Raw genomic sequence first — 326 nt, 5'->3', positions numbered from 1 at the left:
TGACCTTATAAGTCAGTTTTTTTATGCTGATAATTTTTCAACATCAGCTTTAAAAATACATATTAATTTCATAATTAAGAAAAATAATATTTACTTTACAAAGTAAAGGCATATTTGTGTTGCCTATCTGTTCCTAGTAGAGTTAGATGTTCATATGAAGGCCCTTAGTGGGATTGAACCTGAATATTTGATAAAATAAATCTGTAACTTATGATTTTTGTTATATCCGAATGTGTCAAACAACTTTTAGCTCTTTTACTCCACTAAAAAAAGTGTACGGCCGGGCGCTGTGGCTCAAGCCTGTAATCCCAGCACTTTGGGAGGCC

The sequence above is a fragment of the Saimiri boliviensis genome, chromosome 15, assembly GCF_048565385.1.
Source record: "Saimiri boliviensis isolate mSaiBol1 chromosome 15, mSaiBol1.pri, whole genome shotgun sequence".
Taxonomy (NCBI): Eukaryota; Metazoa; Chordata; class Mammalia; order Primates; family Cebidae; genus Saimiri; species Saimiri boliviensis.
Note: the sequence above shows the minus strand (reverse complement) of the source record.